General features: G+C 28.2%; 1 long non-coding RNA gene across 1 annotated transcript; it reads right to left on the reverse strand.

The window, feature by feature from the left end:
* Positions 1 to 8,824: 8,824 nt before the first annotated feature.
* LOC115033619 lies at positions 8,825 to 9,118 on the reverse strand. The gene is made up of 2 exons (XR_003838896.1): positions 9,087 to 9,118; positions 8,825 to 8,956 (listed from the first exon to the last, which is right to left on the reverse strand). It is a non-coding gene; the product is annotated as an uncharacterized LOC115033619 (long non-coding RNA).

Below are 9,118 nucleotides of genomic sequence, written 5' to 3' on the forward strand. Positions count from 1 at the left end.
TTTATGGCATGTTTCTTGCACGAACTGCTTTTTTTCTGTGATTAATTTCGTTGAACGTTAGGGACATTTTTTGAAATGGAATTGATTTTAATTGTATTTTCAGTTTGGATTTCTAATAGTACTGCGATGACTTGGTGAATATGAGGGTGTGTTGTATAAAACTGACTATTATAGTGGGAATGGAATGACTCTGGTCCATTTGTGGTTCTGGGATGGTCAAATATTCAGTGGCGTATTTAGCTTTTTGGCGCCCCTAGGCTAAATTATTCTGGCGCTCCTATCCTTACCTCGTGACACCAAGGAAATAGGAATCAACAATATTTGGTCTGAACCTTTCATGATAAATTTTTGTATGCACATTTGTATTAAAATAATTTATATTAAATCTTTAAAACAAACAAATTTAAAAAAAATTTTTTAAATGTTACAAATATTTGTGAAAACATTTTTTTTTTTATTAAAATACCTAAAATTAAATATTATAGAATTATTTTTCTTCTGCTTTTTTGTTCCGCGAAGGCTTTTATGATGTCTTCATAATCCATTTCTGTTGTAATTTTATTTTCAATACACAATATTGCTAAAGCATTTAATCTTTGTTGGCTCATTGTTGATCTTTGATAATTTTTAATTCTTTTGAGGCACGAAAACGATCTTTCGGCCGAACAATTAGTTGCAGGTGTACAAACAAAAATTCTTAAAATAATTTCTACATTCGGGTATACTGTTTTAAGTTCATTTTCAAAAATAAATTTTATTAATTTTAAAGGAGACTGTGTTTTTGGACCAAATTTAATAAGTAAATGATCTTTTAAATGTAATAATTCCGTTTGCAAGTCTTCACGATCAAAATCATTTGGATATATTTTCAGCAAACAATGTGTTTACGTAATAATGATAATTCATTAGCAATTCATTAGCAGTGTTTGTATGACCCGCTGTATTCACGTTGCCGAGTGGTGGGAGAAAATTCGGCCGGCAGCTGTCGCGACCGTCAGTATCGATGCGCGGTTTACGTATGGACTCTCGTGGCACGGACTATAATCAGGGGTACGAAACTCTGTGAATTGGCCGAATCGGGCGATTGTAGCCTTGAACACGGTCTCCAGGGGGGCGTGGCATACGTAATCTATGATAAAAGTAAACAGTGGAAACAACCCGACCCCGCGCAGAATACCCTACCTATTAGGCGGAAACGGTTTTTCAATACGGGTATAACATCATGTCAGTGTTACGGAAACAGTTTCATTGTTCGGACTTCAGATCATAGGTAAACACTTCACCCATCAGCTGATCGAGTTTCGCTTCTATATTGTTCTATGCTATAATCGTGGTAGACAATTAATGGCAATAAGTACAATATTATTGTTATCTTTTCCGATAACAGTTATATTTTTAGAAAACACTCATACATTTGTTTCACATGAACTTGTTAAACGGCATGTCATATGTATCAATAATCAAAAGTCAAAACATATTAATTTATAAAATGTATTAAAATAATTTTTCCAAGTACCTACCTATCTCCCCATCTCTTGATTATAAAAATAAGCCGCCTCCCCCAAAAAGCCGCCTCCCTCAAAAAGCCGCCTCCCCCAAAAAGCCGCCCTAGGCTCTAGCCTCATAGCCTGCCCCTAAATACGCCACTGCAAATATTGGTGATGACGCCCACAAATGAGGAGGGAATTTTGAGTTTTAGTCTATGTATGTGCAGTCCAAGACATAATCGGCAAAATGTACACATTCATTTCGGCTGGTATAATTGATAACAACTCAATAAATGCGTCTCCTACTTTAACTGGTGTCAAAAATGATAAACCGAAAAAACATTTGAGCCACAAGCCGACTTCAGAATATTTAATTAAATATGTTTTCGATAAATTTTTATGTTTTACAATTTGTCTATACCAACTTTGGCCTAAATGAAAAGTACATGTGATTAACTGACAGTTAGGAAATGTTTGAGTTGTAAATAAATATGCAGCTTTTTTAAAGTCAGAATGAAAAAAATTTACTTGAAGAGTTTCGCCAATCAGTTCATTACATAACTGTCATATTTCAAACCACATAGTCAAATAATTGTTTTTTGATTTTGATGTTAAAAATACATAAGCTACTGGTATATAATAATTGAAAGTATATACATATAATAAAGTATACAGTTGACAGAAAAACTTAGGACAATACGAAAATGTTCCGTCTCCAAAGACATTTTTGATGTTAAAAATACATAAGCTACTGGTATATAATAATTGAAAGTATATATACATGTAATAAAGTATAAAGTTGACAGAAAAACTTAGGACAATACGAAAATGTTCCGTCTCCAAAGACATTTTTAGATTTACATAGGAGTCGTAAGTTGTCATGACAAGTTATAATAACAATTGATTTTTGTTCATTTACGAAACAAAATTGCTGATTTTTGTATTTAATGGTTGATTGCATATCATACAATTGATCAAATTACTCTTTTTGTGATTTCGGTAATATAGGGTACCTACTGTTGTTTTCGGCTACGATAAATTGATTGCCTGATTAAATTAATATCAGAATGATTAAGTTCATCCTGAAGTCCTGACTTGTCTGCTAATAATTCTTTCCTAATAATTTCATTAGGTTTTCATGCGTATGTTCAGTAGCTATTTATATAGAAGCACTTTTAATTATATCTACAGCTAGAGATCTTTTTGAACTAGGATCATGATAATGTAACTATGTTTTCATCTCTAATATATTTCTGTTAAGACACTTACATTACATTTTTTGTTTGTACAACGAAATCGATATGTTCTATCTTGTAATTTATTTGATTCCGTGTACTTGTATTGTTCGATAACTGAACATATTTTTCCTCTTTTGGTCGTTAAAATATGTTAAATTCTTAAATCCATGTTGAATAATATAAATATAGATATTGATTATTAATTTTAAAATATAAATTTTTAGATTTTACACTTTTTTACAGTTTTTAACACTTTTAACCAGGGCTCGAAATCGTTTATATAACTTGTTATAAAAGTTTATATACTTGTCAAAAACCGATTGAAAAAGATAACAGAAAACAAAACGGTAAACAGTAAACGGTTATATTAAATTATCACTATATACTATAATAGCCCAAATGGACTATTAATTTATAGGTAAAAATTATTACCCTCGCCCAAACGACCACCGCCCATTATAATATACTATTTCTAGTTTATTACATTTGTAGATAAAATTCCAATATACTGTGCTTAAGGTATGATTAATTTTTGAGTATTTCGCTTTCCTTAAGTCATAATGATAGGTATATTGTATAAATATTTTAATTTTTCGTATGCCTCCTTGGGCACGCGTTCGGCGTACCATTGAATTGCCATCCCTGTTATGGATAATCTATAATAATTTATTGTAGGGGGCGGAGTGGCCGAACGGACTAAGGCGTCGGTTGTGACGCGCACCAACGCCGGTTCGAACCTCGGTCCCGGGCGGCACTTCTCTTCGGGCAATCACGGACTCTGGTGAGAGAGGTGAGGTGACCATCCACTACCCGCGCATGAAAGATACCTACGGGTGCCTACTTGAAAATTCTGCCAAATACAAAAATGTGTTCCTCCGACCGTTTCCTAATGTCCCAAAAACCCTACAGTACCATCCTACAGATAATGCCCTCAGATGCCGGGCTTAAGACCAATAAAAAAAAAAAAAAAAAAATGATTTATTGTCTTACCAACAGCTAATATATCAATTGTTGTTATGATATTTTTGTATACATTATGCTCTAATAAAAATATATAATATATATTATAATTAAATAAAATAGATAGGTACTTGTCTAATTTTACTATAATTTATATTTTAGAAATGTGGTTATTTATGAAGTATATGTCACATCCACATAGTGAAATTAGTCCAGATCGTGAATTTTGACGAAAATACATTATATGGACATGCATTTCATGAAATGGACATTACCTATTTTGTGTACTTTGTGTAATTGTTGTAAAACAAAATTGTTATGTTATTTAGCAATAAATCATTATATATATATCATTATAGTATTATAAGTTATAACTATACATTTCGTGTAAGGCAAAAACTTCTTGCAAATCAAGTAGGCGTGCATGTTTTAAAAATAATATGCTATGTAACAGTCGATGTCATAATCAATCGTCATGTAAAAATAAATAAATGTCTAAATCAATTGATTAATTATTTATATAATAAAATATAATATACGTATAATGATGGTTTATAGAAAAATAAAATAAAAATATTTGTAATGTAATATAATGTAATTGGTATATTTTTGTTCATAAAACAATATAAAAAATATAGTTATAATACTATAATGATATAATATAATTATTTATTGCTAAATAACATAACAATTTTGTTTTACAAGTTACAACAATTACACAAAGTACACAAAATAGGTAATGCCAATTTCATGAAATGGATGTCCATATAATGTATTTTCATCAAAATTCACGATCTGGACGAATTTCACTATCTGGATATCCAGTTCATGAAATGAGTAATTTCACTATAATATGGATACGACGTATACACTCCATCGGATTAAAATAGAAAATTATTTTGTAATTGCGTGTTACATATTATATAGGTAGGTAGCTAGGTATATTGTATATAGGCAGGTATTTTCCTGCAAATGTTTAACCAATGATTATTTGAATAAACACTATACATTATAAATATTATGATAAGTATAACTTAAAGAATTTACTTCTAATAACTTTTATTAATGTAAGGGACTAGGTACCTTATATGAACTAAGGTAATTAAAACACTTCGACTTTACAAGTCGAAGAGAGAAAATCTTTCCACAACCAAGGATTCTTGGAGATATTTTGTCAATAATAATTTTAATTTATTAATGTATTAACTTGAAAAAACTAATCTGTGCAACCAAATTTCAATATTACTATTTTGAGTAATATTACAACTATTTGTAATGCATGATAATTATGACGAATTATAATATTATTTTAATGTAAAATATAAAATGTAACTTGTTTTTTCCTGACTAATGAATTCATCGTTGACGCCTCTATTTAAATAGAAAAAAAAATTAAGGCAATTCACATAAACTTAAACAAGAAAAATACTTTAAGGGGGTATATAATTCCGTTAATTTTTTTTTTATTAAGTCTTTAAATTGAGAATACATAATATAATTATTAGAACTAGGTTAATGGTGAACCTAAACAATATTTATCGTTAAATAGCGTCTAAAATGGAAATTTTCCATTATATGTTCCTTTCCACTAGTCCAGTGAAGCGCGCAGATAACTTTAAAATTATCGAGATAATATAACAGATAATGCGTTGAAAATTTATCTAGATAAAAAAAATATATTCATACAGTTTTTAGGTTTTTAAAACTTTATAAATTAAATTATAATATGTACACATATTTATAATTGTTCGTAATATAATTAAATATTTTATATTTAATACAATATAGATAAATTAATACATTTGGATTAAAAAAGGAATATTTAACGCAAAAATTGATTTATTGCAAAAAAAAAACATAATAATCAATACACATCGAAAAAAATTATATTATTCAGTGTTAACTCACACAGCATTTTGAAAATGATAATATTTTGTGAATATTTTGGAGTGCTTGAATAATGAATATTTGACTAATAATATTGTATAAACATTTTATTCTCATAAAATAATAAAATATTGCACAAAAATGTTGACTTAATATTTAAAATATATTTTCATAAAAATGTTTTTTTTTTAAAATATGATAAAAATGTTATGCTAATATTTTTTACAAAATATTTTTCAAAAGTGAACTTTTTGGCCAAAAAATATAAATAAAATATTTCCTTATTATTTACGCAACTTTTTCAAATATTTTGACAACTATATTGTTTTCCTGAAAATATTTATACCATAATTGGGAAATATTAAAATGCTGTGTATTTAAACATACTAACATACAAAATTATTACGCGCAGTTCGGATGATGCATTGTGAACTAATTGTGGCATAATAATATATAGCTGTTGTTTTAAATTTATAATAAGTATAAAAAGTCAAAGAAAAACGGGAAAAATCAAGTGAAATTAATAAAAACACTATATAATTATCTGCAGATAATCAGATAACAGTTTTATTTCTCTATATAAGATAAAAAGATAAATATTTTTAACTAGATAACTTATCTAGATAATGCACAACACTGCACTGGTTTTATAGTCAGGAGTCAGTAACTCTGAATATATAATCTAAACATGTTGTTTGGTATACTGTCGTAAGCCGATATTTTACATGTAAATTTGTTTCAAGTTAAGAGTGTTTAAATTCACCTTTTAGATAAAAATGTATCTTCTTGAATATATTTTTTATCATTTAAAATATAAAAAACTCAACGGCAGCTAGTATACAAATACAGGTAACTATTATTATTTTGAAGCAGTATCATTTTCACATCAAAAAGTGATTTGGAAAGGAACTAAGATTTTATGTTTTCAATTTAATTTTGCTGTGGGTCGCCGGCACGCTGTCATAATACAACTACATGTCGATGATGGTTAGAGTAAATCATTAGTCAGTCATCTTAACGGTCTCATTTCCTATATTATATAGAACTACTTAAAATAAATATATTCATTATTTTGATAACAAAGTTGGATTTTGTTAAAGAACGGTTCTGATTCAAAATAATAATTTCTGTATAAGCTAGTTCAGTTTTTTTTGTACTAAGAGGTAAATTTTAACTTAAAAAAAAACAAATAGTAAATTAATACAAAAGTTTAAATCGAAAAATGCATTTTGAATTGTATCGGGTTGATGTCACGCAGACACCCTAAATACTTATAGTTATTGAGTTATACATAATATCTGTTAAGTCAAAAATATCGCATTTAGGCTTATATTTTTTTATGAAAATCAGTACCATATTTTGAGAAATATTCAACTCTATAAAATAATATTAAAGGGTAGCGAAGATGTTATGGTAACGGCATGCCGGCACCTGACGTACAAAATTAAAGTTATAAAATTATTTGTAATTTATGTGTGGTTACAATTTTTAGTTTGTTACAAAATGGTTACAAAATAATATAGAATTCTAAACTTGAAGTGAAAGAACGTCTTAGCTTATAGTATTATGTCTTAAGGGATCTGCATAGTCCTTACAAGAAAAAACTCTTACGCCTCATAGCCTCATAGAAAGATCTAACTTCAATATATTTTTTTTTATTCTATTTCTAAATAATATTATATTGCAGTTATAAATATGTCTATTTTCACAAGATTTTTTTTTTTAGCAATGAAATCAAAATTCAAAGTCCAATTAGTCCTGTATGAAATCATAATTTTTCTAACGAATAAAAATTAAAGAAATCAGACTACGAGGTTGTGATTATTTTTCTGTAACGCGTATTTTTAGCATACAATTTCATCTATTGTTGGCGGTGCCGTTGAACATGACTTTTGCGCACCTATGAATATAAATGTCACAAAATAATGGTGACGAAATTAAATATTGCATATTGACAACTGTGAAATACACACGAGCAGAACACTTAGTTAGTGAAATATTTTAACTTGTGTCATTAAGATCTCTAAATTCTAGAATATGTTTAAGCCATTTATATACTTACGATAAAACCGTTTAACAAAATGTACTGTTTAAAAATGTATAATTGAAACAATATATACATTTATATTTCTACATTTTATACTACTCAGATAAATTATTATTTACATGTTTTGTTAGATATCCTGATAACTCGACAGATTCAAGTGATTTTTGTTAAGGCAAGAATGTTAAATTTTTGGTTAAAAAAATAATTGTTACAAGATTTTGAGAATATTTCTGGTATAAAATTAAAATATTATTGGGTACAAACACGATGTTAAAGTCGTTATGTTAGGATAACCACAATAGCACCCGATGTACAAAATATAAATTATAAACTTCTTTGAAAATATCTATAAAAGCAGTGTTGTGCTTAGATAAAAAAAAAATATCAAGATATAGATAGATAAAATAATTTTTATCTAGATATTTATATAAGGTATTACCTCAAAATTTAAATTTATACTAATAATTGAAAATTAAAATAAATTTATATTTTTATTACAATATTTACATAATTAGACAATATTCCAAGCATGCTAAAGATAAGTTGGTAACATCATATTATTATCCCAAACATAAAAAAGATTCTGAATAATGCAAAAAAAAAGTTATTTTGTGATACGCATCTGTATTTAATGAAGTCTTTATTTTCACTCATATCAAACATAAAATTGCGTACACTTGGTGAAAACTTAAGACCCAGGCTCTAATAATTGACATATCAAATTTACTTAATTTGTACTGTAGAAACTGTGGTGTTATTGTAATTCTTATTAAATAGTTATACGTTTAAAGTTTAAGCCTAAGAAATATTTATTAAATTATTTAGTAAATTTAAAGAAATTTTGAATATCATATAACTATATGAGTACAAAGTATCATTTCCCTTTTTACTGGTATATTACACAAATGCCATATTCCAGTGTTTCTCAACCTTTTTAGTATGGCGACCCCCTTTTTAAATTTCAATTTTTTAGCGACCCCCTACGTATATTTTTTTTTAAATACTATTAATAATCAATACGGAAATTACTGTGCATTGTACACAGTATAAAATATAATACCATATATAATTATACAATATATAATATTATAATTATTTTTAATGAACAAAATGTATACCAAATATTTACAGATACATATAATACACACAATTTTAATTCGTACGTGACCCTAAATAATAAGTTGGCGACTCCCTGGGGGGGGGGGGACAGGTTTTTTTGTTTTAATGTATTGATTTAAAATGTCTACGCTTCCCAGCCAATTAATGGGTGCGGTGCCGCCGGAAAAATCTTCGGTCCAGTTGCCTTGAACGACACCTAACTCATCAGGGGCGTTTACCTGTGTACGAAAAACCGCTAGTATGTAAACAACGGCCGTGACTTATCAAAGAATAATAATATGAGTCTTTTAGTTTTTACATTAGGTACACGCTTCGGAAACTTTTCCTAAACGAATAATTACTACTCACCGCGGCTGATAAGCTTCTTGATACTTTTATTG

This window comes from Acyrthosiphon pisum, chromosome A1 (assembly GCF_005508785.2).
Source record: "Acyrthosiphon pisum isolate AL4f chromosome A1, pea_aphid_22Mar2018_4r6ur, whole genome shotgun sequence".
NCBI classification, from domain to species: domain Eukaryota; kingdom Metazoa; phylum Arthropoda; class Insecta; order Hemiptera; family Aphididae; genus Acyrthosiphon; species Acyrthosiphon pisum.